Raw genomic sequence first — 19,520 nt, forward strand, 5'->3', positions numbered from 1 at the left:
CTTCGAGTTTGCGCCAACTCCAAAGTTTGCAAGGGAAAGCGAACTTTTTACGCCGATTCATCCCAAACTACGCCGAGGTCACTAAAGGTTTTACACGGTTGTTGAAACAGAACGCACAATTCTTTTGGGACGAGATTGCCCAACAATCTTTTGATGCACTGAAACACGCGTTGACCCATGCACCGTTATTGCATCCTCCCAACTACAACCAGGACTACTTCTTATACCTCGCAGCTTCGCATTCCACCATTGGAATGGTGTTAGTTCAAGAAGATGAATTCAAAGCAGAGCATGTGATATATTATCTTAGTAGAACCTTAAATCCCACTGAGTTAAAATATTCGCATGTGGAGAAATTGGCCCTGGCAGCCGTTCAAGCTGTCCAGCGTTTTCGTCACTACATTCTTCTCCGCAAGACTACAGTTATTTCGGATTGCAACCCTATGATTTATATTTTGACAAAACAACTGCTAGGGGGCAAGTACTCTAAATGGATTGTTATCCTGCAAGAGTTCGACTTGGAGTTCGAGAAGTCCAAGTCTAAGAAATCTTTAGTTTTTGCGGAATTGATGTGTGATTTCCCGAGTGCTGACACAGAGACTGTGGCAGAGGAGTCCATTGTGGACGAATCTTTGTTTCTTATTAGCACTTTAGATCCGTGGTATGGGGATATAATCATCTATCTCCAAACCCAAACCTTTCGGCCTGAAGCTTCCAAGGAAGACCGTCGAAAAATTCGGTTTCGATCCCAGCAATACAGAATTATTGGAGATACACTTTATCGCCGGGGGGCAGACTTAGTTTTTCGACGTTGTTTAACTCACGAAGAGGCTGAGAGAGTTTTGAATGATTGTCACTCTGGAGCATGTGGCGGTCATATGTCTGGGTATGCCACAGCTCAGAAGGTGTTGCGCGCTGGCTATTTCTGGCCGTCTATGTTTAAAGATTGTATCCTTGCTGTCAGAACATGCCACAACTGTCAAGTGTTTGATCGAAAGATGCGCGCTCCACCTGCTCCTCTCCACCCTATAATTGCCGCTGGTCCATTCGCCAAATGGGGCATTGACTTTATTACTTGTAACCCTCACTCGGCCGGGGGGCATGCGTATATCATCCTCGCGGTTGATTATTTTACAAAATGGGCCGAGGCGATGCCTACATTCGACGCAAGCGGCAAGACAGCTGCAGTTTTCGTATTCAATCATATCATAACTAGGTTTGGTGTCCCACAAGCAATCATTACTGACCATGGGAGCCATTTTCGAAACGTCATGATGACTGAGCTTACAAGCCAGCTTGGTTTGCGCCACGATAGCTCTACTCCTTATTATCCGCAAGCCAACGGTTTGGTTGAGTCAATCAACAAAGTTCTAGTCATCATGATTCGACGGATCATTGGTATCCATCGAACGAATTGGCATAACATGTTATTTTCGGCGCTATGGGCATATCGAACTTCAGTGAAAAATTCAACAGGTTTCACCCCTTTCCAGCTAGTTTATGGCTTAGAAGCTGTGTTACCTATTGAATGCGAAATCCCATCACTTCAAATGGCTGTCGAATTACTTCCAGCTACTTCCGAAGAGGAGAAACGGTTATTATACTTGGCTAAATTAGATGAGACTCGACGTGACGCTACTTTAGCTATCGAGACTCACGCGAAACGAATGAAAGCTCAGTACGATAAAAATGTAACCCCTCGAAGTTTTTCGGAAGGAGACCTAGTACTATTATATGATCAAGCTAACGATAAGCTAGGTGCCGGAAAATTCGTTCCCATGTGGCATGGGCCCTACATTGTAAAGCGAAAGCTAGCAAAAGGGGCTTATGAGTTAGTTGATTTTGATGGGGACTCTTTGGGTAAACCCAGAAATGGACTTTACCTAAAGAGGTATTATGCTTAAAATGATGGGTATGGAGAAATTTTTAGATAGGTTAGATTTTCTTTCTAGCTAGCAAGTGTGTTAGTTTAGTCAGTGTGCTTAGCTTAGCAAGTGTGGTTTTTCGTCATTATTCTGGCTTATCTTGGTTTTACTCTTGATATTGTAGATGTCGACGCCTCTCCAAACATACATTGGATTTGCTGATGGTGCTTGTCGTAATACACGGAATATCTCTTCCGCAGCTTGGGTTATCTATTCGCCCTCTGACGAGTTAGTTTCTATGCATGGGGTAAGCCTCGGTCAAACAACGAATAACATTGCAGAATACAGTGCAGTGGTTGAATTATTATCCGAATCTATTTCATTTGGAATTCGACGTTTGATAGTGAGGTTAGATTCTGAACTTGTTGTATTACAGCTTAATAGAGTTTATGCCATTAGAAATCCTGTGTTATTAAGGTTGTTTTTGAGAGTGCGTCTCTTGGAACGTGAATTTGATTACATTGAATATCAACATATTCCAAGGTCTTTGAATACATTAGCAGATGCAATTGCTTCTCGAATGTTGGACAGACATTTACAATAATCATGCAAGTAAATTTAAAAACATTTCATCACATATGTTAAACAAGATAAGCCGGTAATAGTGATATATATAGATAGAAGTGTGTCAAAAAATATATACATCGTCTTCGATCATAGGTTTAAAACACCTTATGATCGGCAAAATGATAGTACAAAAAGTCAAAAATGTCACATGTGACTACAAAAGTGACTAGTCAATCACTGGTGGTGCTCTCTGTACGACACCACTGCGCGGGCTACCTTACGCAAAAATCTCCTAAACGGTCCAGGGACCGCGACTACGAAGCGCTGAAGCCTGATAGGAATGTCGTCCATAGTAGTCTCAGGTATATCTGCCGTGAGACGCTCTAGATCATGCTCCAACTCAGCTAGTACTTCTGCGGTCGCATCCTGTGGGGCCGGTACCGGTGCAGCTGGATGTAGTCTATCATAAGGCCGGAGGTTGGCTGGACGCTGTGGACCAACATCTGCATTTTGAAAAAGTTTACTATTAGTTTTGAGACGATATATATAAAAAATACAAAAAATACATAACTAGAAAACTTGTGAAAATAAAAAGTACCTCTGTCGTCCCATTGTTCTCCCTGTGGAAGAACCATGTCCGGATCACCTCTGAAATCCATTCCGGCATACGGAAAGTCCTGTATCACAAAAAGCTGGCCCTCTAACCAGTCAAAATAACTATCTGAGAATCGAACTACTGTCGCGCCCTCGTCAGGATGCCGGGCCATCACCGCAACCCATCGTATCAGCTTTGGCTGCTGGGGACCCAAGATATCAACAGTGAGTTGCTGAGGGATCAGCATTGGAATTCTCTCCAAGGCAAAGCTCACGACTATAGGCCCATATCCAAAAGTCTTTAGTCGTCCGTTCTTTGCCTTGGTCAGTTGGCTCTTCATATGAGCCGACACAGCTTCACACCAGTTGAAAATGGTGCCTTGGTAACAGTCAATTGCCATCCGCATTTGGGATCCGGAAGCAATGTGTAAAGCGGCCGCGCCGCAAATTCTGGTAACCGTGAACGCTATGACTTTGAGTTCCGGCAGAGTGATGTGTTTTATCTCTATGCCTTTTGAATGGTGAGCCCCAGGTGTGCACCAATTCTCGCGGAGACTATCAAGGGATTGGCCACCCGGCCTAGTCCCCGCAAGACTGAGTTGCTCACCTCTGTTTGGCAAGCCAGTGAGAAAGTATACATCCGAGGGCTCTATCTCGAGCTGGTGCCCTCCTATGTAAAAGCATTGTTCTTGTATGTTCCATCGCTCAACCAGCCATTTCAAGAATCTTACCTGGCCCCTCATGCCCGGTATGGTCCAATATTTGTATAATCCGCATGCTCTTAGGGCATCCAGGGAAGGTTGATGATTTATTGCAGCTTCATCTTCCTCTACATGCTCTCTTTCTCTCCAGTCTAACATGATTAATGCCCTGCATATCAAAAATAGCAATTAGAAATTAATTTGGGAATTTTTGGTGGTTTTTTGAGAGAGTTGGGGTTTTGAAATGCGCGTTTCTTGGAGGACGCACCCCGGCTTTGTAGCACAGGGCGCCCGGACGCAGCTGGCCTGAAGGCGGGCTGCGTCTTCCGACCGTTTTCCCGTATGAGAAAAAGTCGGGGGACGCAGGTCACCCGAAGGGCACCTGCGTCCGCCGAGAGGCGCATTCCAAAACCAAAACCCCCCCAAAAAATGAAACTAAAACCTAAAAATTGATTCTAAACGGATAGAAATGCAGAGTAGGATGTGTAAAATACCTGGATGAGACGGTGTTCGATTCCGACGGTCAGATTTTCCGCAGCAACCACGGGAAGTTTCTTGTCAAAAGCTCCTTTTTCAACCTCAACAGTGAAACGGTAAAAATGACATGGTAAAAGGTCTTTTTATAGGTTTTTTGGATGAATTAGTTCATTTTTACCATGAAAAGATGTTTTTGAATGTATTTTTGCCTATTTTAAACAGGTATGAGTAATGTGTTACTTTTGTGCAGGACAAAGGGATTTCGAGGGAAATTGTAATTTTTCACAAACAAAAATATCAGAGTCATCTTTTAAGCCCTTTTCTGACTCCTAAAACATGAAAAGATCGCCGAGTGTTTCTTTTTCACTCGTTAAAACAGAATTAAAAGACGGTCCCCTTTTAGCTCTTTTCTGACCGCAAAATCAGGAAAAGATTGCCGGGTTTTTGTCGTTTCGAACTCGATAAGGAAATAAAACGACGTGTCCTTGATCGCTTTTTACTTTTCAGGTTAACGACACTATTATGAAAGTACTCCTTGGTCGCAAGATCAAGCGGTTCCCCCAGGTATTATTTTATACTTTTTCGGGCTTGAGGGACACAAATATACGAAAAAGTTCAACGTGGAGTCTCCTTTAGTTTTTTCAGACTCTCTAAAAATTGAAAAACGCCGAGTTTCTCCTATACTGGGCTCGTTAAACTTTTACAGTAGAGGACCTGTTCAATTACAAACGGGAACGAACCACTCCTTCCTAGGGTTCGAATTTAAACTAGGTTGGACTCGTCAGAAGGATGAGCTTATAATCAAGCATATGTTATCCTCCTCAAGCTTGTTAAAAATAAAGAGGTACTTGCCAGAAATGGTGGGGGAAAAAAGAGAAGAATGAACCTATTTGTCACCTTTTGTCTCAGAAGAAACTTTATTACCACTCTTGAACACGACACTTTTCATTCACCTGGGTTGGGAAATCTTTTACCTTACAGTTGACCAAATCACTTTGAAAGTCTTTAACCGGGTTCCAGGGGTTAACTTTGAGTTATACGTCACCAAGCCATCTGTTGTGTCGTTATGTGTTCAAGAGGTCTGCAAGCAAAAACTTTCATCTGCAAAATACTTGTCATCCATTTGACCATCCCTGAGTCAGTCCTTACAGCAACATTTCTTCAACTTGAACAATGATTTCACTGACCACATTCATTTGGTCGGTTTCGGTTGAATGAAAGTCGGTAAAAGACATAAGAGCTTCATAAGCAATCTCATACGGACTCAACGGCATAACATCACTGAGTGAGTCTAGCTCAGAGTCAGAGGGAACATACCAAGGATCATCATAAATAATGTTTTCTGACGCGATCATATGAATTGTTGCGAACGAAGGGTCTGCATTGAGTGGAGGGAGAGGAAAAGTTCCCAGTAAACCGGAATCCTTAACTAAACCTACACCAATGTCCCTATAAGGGATTGTCGTTTTACCAACATGCTGGATAGTTTCTAAAGAGGTTGGGTCGGATGAAAAGTATGTCAGCTGATCAATAGTCACGATCTTACCGTTATGTGGAAACTTAATGACTCTGAAGACCGATGAAACGACCGCTGTCATAGCATATGACCAACTTCGACCCAAAAGAAGGTTGTAGTCTAGAGGGGCATCAACCACTTCCACATCCAGACTAACGGTTTTACCTTCGACCCCTATAGGCAATTCTTGTAGAATACCAAACGAACGGAACCCACGGCCATCAAAGGCCTTAAGGATGGTGGGGGATTGGTTCAACGAAGGAGAACCAAGCGATCTCCAACATTGAATCGACATAATACACGTAGAAGCTCCCTCATCAATCACAGTCCGATGAATAGGCCTGTTTTTGACTATCACTGGAATTTGGAAAGCCATTTGATGGGGGAGACGCGGTGTACTACTTTCTAGATCAAAGATCATTAGGTTCGGGTCCTGAACATCGACAGCTCCAATAGCCGACAAAAGCAATTTTCGTTGCGCTGGACATGATTGCAGCACTTCGAGTGCCGACATTGCTGAAGGTGAAACAGCTAAGTCTTCAACAATGTTGTAATTCTGGGCTGCTCTCGCATGTGGATTGAAAGCAGACCTTCGAAGTACACCCTTGGCGGGCGGCTTAATCACTAAGTCTGGGTTAGGTTTTTCGATCTGTAGTGGATCGGAACCAGGAGCTGAGGTTGATGGGTTAGAGTGAGAAGATTCTGCTTCCTTACCATCAACAGGAGCCTTACTACCATAATCTTGCGATTGAGTCGCAATCCTGACATGAGACATCATCAAAATGGGTTCTTCACTGGCATTTGAAGAAGAACCTATCATCTTATTCTCCTGCTCTGGAAATGGATTTTTTAACACAGCAGGAGTGGGAGAACCTTTGACTATTTTTACTACCTCGGCCCGATGAGGGCAGTCTCTCGTAAAATGATCTTCTTCACAAATAAGACAAGGATATCGAGGTTTGCGCTTTTCGTCATTGGTTTCTGACTTTTCCGTTTTCTCCTTTGGAGCCTTGTCTGCTTTAGCCTTCTTCTTTCCTTTCTTCTTTCCACCGTTTTTGGATTTGGCCGTAGATGACTCTACGGTGTGAATGTCGGCAGTAAGTTCAGGAGGAGAAGACTCTCCTGTCGGAGAATCAGGTAAAGTGATAATTGGAGTATTGGAGGTCTTGGAAGACTTCTTCTTACTCTTCGTAGTCACGATACCGATCATACCATCAGCGGCATGAGATCCCGAAGGAGCAGCAGCGATTTGGTTTGACTTTGGAAGATCCGGAATTTTCTCGTGTAACGTACCCGACTGAGTGTAAACTAAGTCAAGGTATTGTGCCTGAGCAATGACTTGCTCCTCAGTAACTACTCCGGCCTTAGCTACATCTTCAGTAATTCTTGGTAATAATGATTTGACAAACCATTCAGCTAAGATTTGGTCCGGGATAAAAACTTTCACTAATCTCCTTCGACGTCTCCACTCATGAATGTGATCAGAAATGTACGTGGATGTCGATTGTTTTAGCGAAGTTAATAATTCTGTACCATTATCGTATCTGACTGGTAACTGAAAATGAGTTAAGAACGAGGTAGCTAACTGGCTAAAGTTGTAAAAAGAGGCCCGTGGTAACTCAATGTACCACTTGGCTGCGAGACCAATGAGTGTACGCTGGAAAAGACGTAAGCGGATGGAATCATCTGAGATGGAATTTGATGCACACCAGAGGTGGTAAGTCATCACGTGATTAGACGGATCCTCTCTAGACTTACCTTCGAACTTGGGTATATCGCTGGGCAACTTATTTGGCATTGGCGGCCAGAACTGAAGATATTGAATTGGATCGTTCGTTAGGCGCGTCAAGTCGGGTAAATCTAAAGTCGCAATAAACGGTAACTGCCGGTTAGGATCTCTAAAACTCTGAGTCACAATACCAGCCCCAGGAGGAGGATATCCAGGATAACTAGGAACAGGAGTCGCATTTGGGATATTATATCCTCCTGGAAAACCAGGATTAACCGGACCGTACTGGGGTTGCTGAGGTGGTTGATAAGTGTACCCAGGATACGGTTGATACTGGTAAACCGGTTGTTGGGCAGCTTGCCCAGGTTGATACTGTCCCTGGTACGGAGGTTGAACAAATTGAGGTTGAGTAGTAACAACCGTACTTGTACCAGGTTGGCCTACAGGCATCTGGACTGTGGTTTGAACCGTGGGTCCAGACAACGGTACAGATGTCTGAGGAGTGGTTACAGGGACAGTAGAAACCGGAGCTGCCGATACTCCAGAAGTAAGCATGGTAGATGAAGCAGTAGTTGCTACAGCCGTGTGAGGTGGAGTACCAGGTGCAATTGGCGGCTGAGTAACTACAGAAGTTACAGGGGTCTGAACACTTGACTGGACAGGTTGCGGTTGCTGGGGTGGACCAGGAACTGCAGGTTGTCCTGCTTGAGGTACCGACTGTATACTTGGTTGCGACATCTGTTGACCCTGTGACGGATCCCATGTTAACATTCCAGGGTATTGACTCGTAACAGGTTGAGGATACTGAGATCCATAGCCGTATTGAGGATAGGGTTGATAACTGTAAGGTGCAGTCCCATATGATTGCCCTTGGGGTGGTTGATAACCTTGACCAGGGTATTGACCCGTAGGTTGATAACCTTGAGGTAAATACGAATACTGGGGTTGACCTTGACCTTGAGGTTGGTATCCTTGAGGTTGATACCCTTGGGGTTGATACCCTTGGGGTTGCCATCCTTGAGGTTGATATTGATACTGAGGTTGACTTTGGGGTACATATTGAGGCTGGGGTTGATACCCTTGGGGTTGATACCCTTGAGGTTGCCCCCCAGTCACGAATGAAGTACCTTGAGGTTGCCCCCCAGGCATTAACGAAGGTTGCCCCCCAGGCGGTAATTGGCCACCTTGAGGTTGGTTAATGGGAGTTGAACCTGACATCATATAAACTTCACCTATACTCAATGGTACATTACCACTGTTTCCAACTAATAACCCATGATCAACAGGTTGAGGAGATGCTCCCGCAAAGGTACCAGAAAGTGATTGATACCCAGTAGGAACAGAAGGACCGCCATGTAAAAATGATTCAGGACTTTGTGAAAACACAGATGACTGACCAGACATATTTACAGGAGAATGAATTCCTCTAGGTTGAACCAGAGTACGAGGTGTAGAAAAACCTACTGAGTTGTCTAAAAAATTGGTTAATGCAAGGTACCAAGATTCACTTCTAGGAGGACTGTAAAAGATGGATTCACGCTCCCTTAGATCAAGGGTAATTAGATCTTCAGAATCAGAAACGCCTATTTCTTCCTCTGGAACAAGTTCTTCTATAGCAATTAATCCAACAGGAAGATTTTCGGTGATAATTCTTTCTATTCTTGGTGAATCAGGAACACTAGGAGTTGGAGTAACAGGTTCTGAAATTTCAGGTTCTTCGCCTGTTTCACTGGCAGATGAAAAACTACCAGCAAGCTCGGAAACTGTAACAGCTTCGGGATTGTAACCTGTTTCTAATCTTTGGTAATCTGGATGGACTACCAAGGAAGATTCTCCTTCTTCAGGTGATCCTACTCTACTGCCACTAGGAGGAGTTACAAGGACCTTTAACCCTTCTAAATGACCCGGAATGTCTTCAGGAGATTCACCCCGCGATTTACGGAGTTTTCTTAACAAATCTATTCCGGTAACAATCTCAGGAGACTTGCCCCGAAGTCTACGGAACTGTCTCGGTAATTCCGCCACAATTAAAGATTTTAACTACAACACACGAAAACAAAGTAAAAAATTTCAAATCAAACCACCTAAAGTCTTCTAAAGAAGCAAACAAATTTGAAGCACACGCCTAAATAATCTAGAGCGTCAAACCACACACAAACAGTAGTCTTCCGGACCAAAAGCGCTAGTTGGTGATTAGGCCCAACCTCGCAGGATTCAGTACAGAAATGGTGGGTGGAACAGTTACCCCGGCAACCTGCTTAATGAATAGACTGGACCAAGTTCCTCCACTTTAACCGTCTCGAAGTGAAGCGAACCCCCCAGAAAATCCAAGTGAGTATAACCGACGTCTGCTCCAGGTACAGTGGGACCTTCCCTCCACCGTCACCTTGGGTAGAATCCTAGATATTATGGCCACTAAGGTTACCAATCACAACAATTACACCTGGGGGAACAGTCTAAACTCCGACAGCACGCAAGGGCAGAGTAGCAAGCTCCAATCCCCTTACCGGCTCCTTGACAACAATCCAAGGTTTACCGATAAGTGACCCCTGGCTCCTCGACAATGGTTAATCCGAGGTTTACCGTTTGTAATACGTACTGCCTGGCGTCGTTCCCAACGAGGGAGGAATGATCCCCTCACTGGTTCGGACACGAGCTCGTGCTTCTCCTTTAAGAGGAGCTTTCCCAGAATGTAACTGAAACAATTGGATTTGTTCTACTCAAGATAGACTATCTGTTTGGTTTTGTAGTCTTGGAGAGTTAAGTACTCACCTACTCCAAGACCCTAGCCTAAGCTATGTTGGTGCTTCAGAGCCCTAGAAAAATAAAGATTACTAGATTGATTTTAATTTAAGCGTTACTTTTAAGGTTGTTTCTTAAGTCAAAAGGTGATGGAAGTGAAACCAGTGGTGTGTTGACTCGACTCGAAACCACTACAAAATGCACCTAGAATGATTTATCCACTACTTTACTTTTTCGATGAATTGCTTAACTAAAAAGTTGAGAGAATGCAATCTTTATAAAAGCAACTTCTTAATTGAAGACAATCAAAGAAACAATTCGTTTGTCTTTTCCAAGCATAAAAACATAACCTCTCTTTACATGCACGAAAAAACTCTTTTCTTCTTTCGAAAACAAAAAGCTACTTGAAACAAGACTTTTTAAGAAGATGTTTTTGTATTTTTCTTTTAATAAAGCAAGTAAATCTAATGTAACCAAAAATCAATCTTAACAACTCTTAAAATCTATGAAAATGCACTCATAAGCAAACTAAAGGCAAATTTACTCTAAGCAATCTTAACGAGGCCAAAACTAACAATGATTATTTCTAAGGTGTTTTACTTGATCACAATCAAATCAAGGACTAGCTTATTGCAGAATCAAAAACTAGCCAAAACAAAACTCTAATCTTTTTGTTCTTTTTGTAAAATGGAAATCAATACTTTATAAACAAGTAATTCGAAATTTGACCCAAAACAACTCAAATGGCAAGTTGCTCACAAAAGGAGACTTTACGACAGGCCCGACTTCTAAGAAGGTTGACTAACCAGAGAGATCTAAGGCTGGACAACTTTCTACTATCAAAGTCACTACAAAGCCTTTCCAAAAATCAAACCCTAGGTCTAAACTTCGTTGAAAACCACTAAAACACTCAAAGCTCACAAAACTAGTTCAGGTGAAAATTCTTGACAGGGTACTAAAGGATCTAGGCAGAAAACACTAAGGAAAAACAAAATCTAAAAGCAATTTAAAGCAAAAATGGAATTTTCTTAAGTTTTACAGGAAGACGCAGGCAACCCGTTGTCACAGGTGCGGCCTCGCTCTGTGCAGACGGCAACAGCGCGTCCAAAGACGCACTGTGCAGTACTAAGAGGGTGCGTCCTTCTGGAAAATGAAGAAAAACCAAATCTAACTAAATCTAAAGCTAAGCCACCCAAATACTAATTCTCACAGTCAAAAACCAGAAAATAAAAATGATTTTCTCAAAGCAAAGTTCATATAAAGGAAAAGACTCTCTCATTAATGGATTCCCCAGTGGAGTCGCCAATTTGTCACACGGAATCTGTCAAGGGTGCGGACACGACTGACCTTCCTAGAAGTCTAAGACATTCTAATGACAAACAAGACAAAATGGAGTGATCTTTCTCTAAATACACCTTTTACAACATGAAAACTACAAGTGTTTAGGCTTACCTTATTCCAAAACGCTGTTGTTGAAGTCCGTTCTTGACGATCCGGATGAGCTCCTCCTTCAAGTCAATTCCTGCAACCACAAACAATCAAACAATTACCAAGCACTTGCATTTCATATAATAAAACATATATTCAACATGCAGACCAAGGAACACATGAAATAACTCATTAACACAAGCTATTGAGAAAAATAAACCAGTTTGTATTAATAACGAAACAAAGAAACTCTTACAACCTGGCCTTGGTGTTGTGCAAGTTCCTCCCAGGGTCCATCAAGGGTTTTCCTCTACTTTGACAAAGCTCACCCTCTCCCAAGTAGAATCTAGTGAAGACAATCTCTCCTCACAAAGGCTCTAATGGAAGACCTAAATCCTGCAGCATTTACCCAAAGAAAATGTATAGCTCCAACCTCCTCTCCTTCTGGCTCAATGCCTTTATTTATAGTGCTGTAAAGAGGTTATTCAGGTCCACTATCAATGGGATCATCCCCCTCTATGGGTGGGATAGCTCCCTTATTGATGGGATAAGTTCCCCCTTAATAGAGATACATGAACCAACTGGAGGCGCATCCATTTCATCAAACCGACCTCTAGAATGTTCTAGAAGTAACCACAAGTAACTTTTTCAAGATAAAACTCGCGCATTTTGCCTTTTACAGAGGGACGCACCTGTCCCTTAACATACAGAGCGTCCATGGATGCATATTTTGTGAACAAGGTCAGCGTCCCCGCAGGTAAGGCTAGAGAGAACTTGCGACCCCAGAGATAAACATAGTTTTTACAAGACTTTCTCTCTTCTTTGAGTTTGAGATCGATAACAGAGGCATGAGACTTGCCTAAGAGGGTAGCATGACTGTTGATTTGAGCCATACTAACTGTAAGTAGTCAAGGTGACATTTTTTAGTGTAACAGTTTCACCCTTGGATATAGAACCCCCTCATGTGTACATGCAAAGGACTTTTTCACCTGGTATCCTCCCACATATCCTTGAGAGTCTATAATATTTTATTTGAGGAGTAAGTAGTGGCTCCAATGTCCCGCCCATGGGGTTAGTGATGTATGGTTTAACGATATGTCTTGGAACTTTCACTTAATTCATAAGCCTGCTAACAGGCCAACATGTTTTCACACATGTATTGTAACTATTGTAAGACTAATCTTGAACACTTGTAATGCATGTTGCTTTAACCTGTGTTTAACACTTGAACTCATTCAATTGTTGTAATACATATATATTAATTAAAATATGTTGTATGAGTTGTTAACGTTTTCATGCCCATGTTGGTTACCTCCCCGAACGTCAGACAAACCTTTCATGTAAACTTGCTATAAAAACCATCACACTCGCGTGAAATCCTCTGATGTGTGTTGTATGTGTTATTTTTCCTTGTGTGTTGTGACTGCCGCATCCGTGTGGACTGCTCTTCCGGAAGTTGTTCATGTCCTGTTGTGTTGTGTGTTCCTGATAGAGTTGGGGCTTACTCCCATCCGACTTGGGACTCACTCCCACCCTCTCCCTCTACAGTGGAAGAACCATTGACACAAGTAACACTAGCAATCACCAGGAATGCGAACCTCACTACTCGAACACAAAGCAGACAACTCTATTGTGCTGACAAGCAAGAGCTTAGGAAAATCTTTAAGATAATAGCAACTGGGTCATCATACTAGATGGGACTCCCACACTAAACGGTGTGAGGTCTAGTTGGGACTTCATGCCGGGGTGATCCCTTGAATGTTGGTGGGTCCAACATCGTCAACATGATCGTAATGCAATTTATCGAATGATACCTACGCTATAATGCACTTAATAGGCCATTACCTATGTTATGCCTCTAACATGCTCTTGCAAGATAGAACCTGTGATGAAACATAGTTTATCCCTCAAAACTTGCATTATAATGCAGTTGTGAGGCTCTTACCTACGTTATGTCATGTTTGTGTCATGTACTCATCCTTCGATTAACTAACTTGGAGCTCAACTTCAATACAATAAGATATAAACCTTATACATTATCACAACCATAAATAGCATACAAAAGATTCAATACAAGGCTTAAAAGCATAATAATTACAAGGCAAATAGTATTAAACACTAGGGGACATCAATGGCCGCACTACAATGACAACATGAATAACAAGCGAAAATAATTTCATTCAATGAAATCTAACTAGAGAAAGGAATTGAGGTATTTTTCTTTAATCAACAAGAAATTTGAAACCTCACACACTCTCAATAGACACTCTAAAAGGAAATGCAATACAATAATTTTAGTCCAAACAACTACACTTGAACAAATGCGACATTTTTTTTGTTGTAGCAAAACATTTAAATACTTTGAACAATTTATTACAAGGACGTGTCAATTTAAACCTATCTAGTGAGGTAAATAGCCACACACACACACAAGACCATAAAATAAATGTTTAGGGATATAAAGTAATGGAAAGAACTAATACAATAGAGTTTCATATATTTCTACAAAGAAGCAACCTAAACCTCAAAATAGACCTAGCCAAGTTATTTAAGTTTCCTAAATTAAATTTAAAAATAAAGAAAATAGTACTAATGACAGCCAAATCAATCAATGAAGACTTAAAACTCTACTTGTTCACTACTAGCCAATCAACACACTCAATCATACATTAAACTGCGAAGTTGTACAAAAAATGTGCACCCAAGCGACTATAATTCCCTAGATCCTATGAGATACGGGAAGAAGAAAATAATACGAGGCTATTAGTAGAGAGATTCAAATTCTAATAGACTATGAGCATCAATGGAAGCCAAATCTAGGAGAAAAACTGAGCAAATTCTCAAAATATACAATCTATAGGCATCATTACGTTATAATAGAGGATATAGAGTAATAATTACTATGTGGTCACTAGAAAGGGGTGATTCATTACTCTATTCTACACTTGGAGGAGTGATGAAGGAGAAAACAAAGTTTTTTGTAGATTCGAATCAAATTTGCTAAATCTAGTGGATCTAAAGACTTAACTGATTGTGAGAGAGAAATATAAAATAGAAACTAAACTCAAGGCTGACAAAGAAAGCTAAGTAATTTAATTAAACAATGATGAATCTGAGGACTCTTCCCTAGTGGATTCACCACTTCTATTGCAAGGAAGAACTTGTTGTGGGTAGGTGGGCTCCACCAAATATTTTCCCAAGATCTATGATAGAAAAATCATAGAGCATTCACAAGTTTCTTCCTAGACCTAATCTCTTAACTTCATTGAAAATCAACAAATGGAAGAGGGAAAGTAAATGTTCCATCTTGGTCATAAATTTTGTAAATGATCCTCACTAATATTGGTGTAGAAGATCTCACTCTAGCCTCCTAGGGATCTTTCTCCCACTCCAAGCACTTATATCTTGTACACAAAAAAATAAGAACCCCATATCTACCTTTCCAAGCAAAGACGTGATTATAGTTTTGTTATATCTATGTTAGATGCTTAAGACAATCTGAATCCATTCAACGTAAGTAATAAACCATATGAAATGGGAAAGAAACCATGAAACCTGTATTAATATAAAAGAATGTCATTATGATTTTTACCTTGACTGTATGAAGAACCGTCATAGCACCTTAGCTCCAACCCCTCCTTGGCGTATGTTCACAAGTAAGGAGAACATGATGGCAAAAAGGTTATCTAAGAATTCAACAACATATATTTACATATATTTTTCCTCCTCCTCTCTCCCTTAGGAATGGCTTCACTTTATACACTTTCTGAGAAGAGGAAAGGATGAACCTAGACTTGTTGGTCTTAGAGAATTTGATACATATTCATATGCCATTAGATAAGGAAATTCAAATATTCTCAAAATGAACTCCCTATGAATGAGCTACTCTAGAAGCCTAGACATGCCATTTCTCTATGTAATTAACATGAGGTGATCATTTCTTGTTGTAGACTAGTAAGAGTATATGTATCGCTCCTACTATTGTGCAAGGATTGATGAAGCTATTAAGAATTAGTTTCCCGAGGTAGAAAATTAGGTTCGTATCGTAGTAGGTGAATGGGTCTCTCAAGATGACATCTAAGGTGGAAAGTATGGATGTAACAGTAAGAACAAACATTAATTAAAATAAAAGGCAAATACTATGTAGAACTTTCCATAAAAATAAGAAACATAGCTTGAAACTTAATGAGGAATCTCTAACATTATCATTTTTTCAGAGGTTGCAATAGTGGTTTTTTCTAACCTTTGTTCAGAAAATGATGCTACGGTAGCAAAAAATTATTTTAAATATGAAAATACAAGATTTTCTAACTATGATATATAACATTCAAAAAAAATTAACCCTTAAACTGAAAAATAAAATACTTATAATAAAAACCCCTTTTCTCAAAATTCAAATTACAACTCCTTTGAAACTATCGCCATGACAATGAACATCATTATATATAGAATACTTAAAATTAATCATTAAATCAAGAAAAAGGGTTGCTTGTAACACCTCATTCATTATTTTGAAATTAAAATTACAATATATTTGATATTTTAAACTTGACCATTAATATCATTATAAATATAAATCTAAAAATAAACAATTAAATAAACCCATTATGCTATATGTCACCCTTATTTATTATTTTGAATTTAACATTAAAAATTAAGACAAAGAAATGTCTCTAAAAACTTAATTGAGAAGGTAACAAACTAATAAAAGAAGAAAATAAAACAAAAATAAAATTTACTTTTAAACTTTTTAAGAATATAATTAATTTTTCTAAATGTAATGCTTTATATTGTGTAAATAGAGTACACATGGTTATGTCCTAAGATTTAACTAAAAAAGCATCATAATTAACAAAAGTGGAAGGAAAGGTGAAGCTTGTTCTAAGTAATATTCTAACATAATAATGAAATTCTAAATTTAATAATCAATTACAAAATTGCAAACACTATAAAAATATTCATACAATTTAATTTTAATATATATCTAAATATAAATATTTATTAATTTTTTTAAAATTATTATTACTTAAAAATATTAAAAAATAATAATAATAATTTAAAAATTAAGTATAAAAAATATTAAAATAAAATATTTAAAAATAAATTTATAAAAAGTAAAAAAACTAATGTAAAAACAAAACAATTTTTTTTGAAAGTAGTGATTTTGATATATCAACCCCTCCAAACCCAACTACATGCCCAGATGCCCTGCATCTTCCTCCCCATAGCCCCTCCATATTTTTTCTTGGGAGAGAGGGTAGTGATTTTGATATATCAACCGCTCCAAACCCAACTACATGCCCATAGATGCCCTACATCTACCCCCCATAGCCCTCCAAAGCCACCTTGGATGAGACGTCGGGATTGTACGTGTGTACAAGGAAATGGGTAGAGGGAAAATTTTGTAAATTATTTGCCCACTAAGTACGTATGGATTTGTCTTTTTATTTATTTTTTAATAATTGTTGTTTTATATATATATATATATATATATATATATATATAAAAAAAACATTTTAATATAAATATAATTTTTTTTTTTAAAATTAATTACGTATTTGTTTAATTGGTGGTAATTGTGAAAATAAAAATTTTATTTGCCAAAAGTTTTAAGTTTAAATGTTGGATTCACTTCTATTTGAAGATATAGTAGTGGTGTTGGAATCGACCCAACGTCTCACAATACTAGATTAGCCCAATTTACCTACATATAATATGTTTATTTATTTATTTATTTTAATTTTTTTTTTTTTTTTTTAATTTTAAGTCTAAAAAACAAAATGTATTATAAGTATTAATATGCTTCCATTACAGTAATGACTTAAGATTTTAGGTTAGTTTCAAATAATTAGTTTCAAATAATTTGTATTTTTAATCATTAAGTAGAAAATGTGTGTTATTAGTTGAGTAGTTTTTTATTTTTATTTTGGAAATTGATTTTAATGTTTTATTCAATGTTCTCAATGAAATTCAAATGAGTTGTGATTTTAATCTTAAAAAAAGGAAGTTGTTAGTACCAATTTAGGGTTGATTTGGAAGACCCACTTTTCAATTCGAGAATTCGTTGTAAAAATTATTTTTTCCCTCATACAAATTTAAAAGGATTTAAGGAAATAATTGAAAAGTTGTAATTTTGAGGAAAAAGTGATTATAGCAGTACCACTTGTGGATTCGTAAGTTGATTTTCATTTTTTTAAAGATAAAATGATAAAGAATAGTAAGAATAATATTATAATTTCTAAATAACAATTCTCATTAAATTGATAACTATATTAAGAGAACAAAATGAAAAGCATCACTGTGTGGAAGAGAAATTACCCAATCTTAAATAATATTAAGAATAAAAACTTCCAATCAAGAAAACATAAAAAAATATCCTATTAAAAACTAACCACTTAAAAGTCAACTTGCGACTAGGAAAACTAAATACATGATATAAAATCAATGTATTCTTAATATTTTTGTGCAATGGTATAATAAACCATAATGTTGAAAATGAAAACATTATCAAAACAATTTCACAAAAAATAACTTCTCAAAATACTAATAAACCATAATGTTGAAAAGGAAAACATTATCAAGACATTGATACTAATCGAAATCTCACTCAAGTATAAAAGAAAATGTTATACACTTCCATAATCTTGAACTAACTAAAAAAGAGGCTACCAAGACAAACATAAAATCATATAAAAGTTTGAGTGGGATGTGAGCTAATTGAAAATTCTATTAAACACTATATAAACTTCAAGAGAATATGTTCCTTAGCATGCAGACGTAGGTGTATCCTTAGGTATGAGTTGTACTTAGTAGAAAAATAGATGAGAGATTAAAAAACAAAAGAAAAAAATTGTTTACGGAATCTTTTTAGATATAAAATTAGATTAAATACATAATTAGTGAAAAGTTATAAATATGTCATACTAACTGAGTCATCTAAGAAACTATCTCAAATAAGATTATTTTAGGTTGTGACCAGTGCGCACACAATCAAGGTGCCAACATGAGATAAGTAGGTTGCAAGTAAAATGTTGTAATGAACCTCAAAACACAACCTTTTTTTTTTGCCTTGCAAACTAAATTCCAATACTCAAGTGAAGTGGTACTTCACAAGATTGTGACTTATTACTATGATACTAGCTTCATGGTTGATCAACTTTTCCTTTGTAATACTTGTGTACAAATTGTTTTTAAGTTTAAACATAGGACTTTCCTACCTTATAAATTATATTCTTCTAGGTTGTCCTTAACTTTTCTGATGACACTCTTTAGCCTATGGTTTGTGTTGATGTCATATTAATATACAATGATTTGTAAATTCACTATGGGGTCTTTTAACTTGCATATCTTTTAACTTAACTTTAGATTTGTACATATATAGTTGGTCCTAAATGTTCTTTTTACCCCTTATTGAATTCATACCATGTTTGACATAAGATTAGTTTTATAGATATGACATGTAGTTATACATATATTTTTTTGCCTCTCTCTTTGTTCTTTTATGACTAGTCTTAATGCAACATTATTTACCAAAATTTACTATGGAATATGATATTTGGTTATTGAAAAGTTTTTCCTCTATCTCACTAGGCTTTTAGGCCTTTACATGATCAGTATTACCAAGGCCCAATATATATCCACATTCGCAGGGTCATACACTATACAAACATTCAAGTCAAAGTCCTAAGGCCACCCAAGGGGCCCTGTCATTGTCTATGTTTAATTTTACGATTCTATACATTCTATGTTTAAGATTGTATATGAAGGTTACCTCCACACTTGAATTAACTTAGGGACTCTTAACATGTGGACCATGCTTTTCTGCATGGATCATTTCTATTATTCCACAACATGGCTCCCCACCCAGCCTCACATGGCTTTGCATGGAAGGGCACGAACTT

The sequence above is a fragment of the Pinus tabuliformis genome, chromosome J, assembly GCF_031772625.1.
Source record: "Pinus tabuliformis cultivar Carrire ecotype Pingquan chromosome J, CPIR1, whole genome shotgun sequence".
Taxonomy (NCBI): Eukaryota; Viridiplantae; Streptophyta; class Pinopsida; order Pinales; family Pinaceae; genus Pinus; species Pinus tabuliformis.